The sequence below is a fragment of the Octodon degus genome, unplaced genomic scaffold (genome assembly GCF_000260255.1).
Source record: "Octodon degus isolate 3935 unplaced genomic scaffold, OctDeg1.0 scaffold00064, whole genome shotgun sequence".
In the NCBI taxonomy this organism is placed as follows: Eukaryota; Metazoa; Chordata; class Mammalia; order Rodentia; family Octodontidae; genus Octodon; species Octodon degus.
The window spans coordinates 10,887,045-10,888,136 of record NW_004524640.1 but is presented as its reverse complement, the minus strand read 5'-3'; positions in this window follow the sequence as shown (position 1 = coordinate 10,888,136).

The window sequence follows — 1,092 nt, the reverse complement described above, 5'->3', positions numbered from 1 at the left end:
GCTCGGCGCCGGCTGGGAAGAGGGCCCCCCAAGATTTTGACAATTTGGTTTTCTTTTAGATTCCATAAAAATTTTAGGATGCTTTTTACTTTTTATTTCTGAAAAATAGAAACTACATGTACTATGAATAACTACTACAAAGACAACAATATGCAAAGTATTAATTATTGTAACTGCCCCACTAATCTGTTTTGAAACTGTCTCATTACTACTTCTTTCTCAATAAAATTAATATAAAAATAAAAAATAAAAACTACTACCCTTGGAATTCTGATAACGAATTCTTTAGGTATGCAAGCTGCTTTTGTAAGTACTGATATTTTAAAGCTCTTTCTCTTGTGTCTTAGCTTCAACAGTTTTGTAGCTTTCCTGTATCTAGGTCTTTCATGTCTGTAGTGGAATTTACTTCTAAGCGTCTTATTTATTTTTATTTTTTGAGATGGTTTCTTGCCATATAGTTCAGGGTGGGCTTGAGCTCATGACAATCAATCTTCCTGCCTCAGTCCCCAAAGTGCTGGAATAACGGGAATGTGTCACCATGTGTAGCTTTATTCTTCGTAATTTTCATGTAAGTGGAATTCTTTTCTTAATTTCCTTTAAGTGTAAAACTTAACGAATTGTAAAATCGGTGTAGAAATGTAACTGATTTTGTTACTGGATTTCTGGATCTGCCTGGTGGGCCAATGATCTGTGTTGTGCCTGCACTGGTTCTGGGATCCTCCAGGGGAAGATTTTGTCATCCCAGCACTATATGGGCTGAGGCAGGAGGATCACCACAAATTCGAGGCCAGCCTGGGCTACAGAGTGAGTTTAAGGCCATCCTGAACTACAAATCTGGATTTTGTCTCAAAAAGAAAAAGAAAGATCTGGCAAGGGGGATAGTATTACACAACTAAGCCAATCATGGCTCGGCCCCTGGGCTGCGAACGCCGAGACTATCTGAGCTAGAGATTCCAATTTTCCCTGTATATATTTGACTATGATGTTTCTGGTGCATACAGATTTGTGACTATTACGTGATATTCCTCAGTTTCTCCCTATGTCATTACATGAGGCTCCTGCTTTTCAAGATGAGGGTCTCCATATATAGTT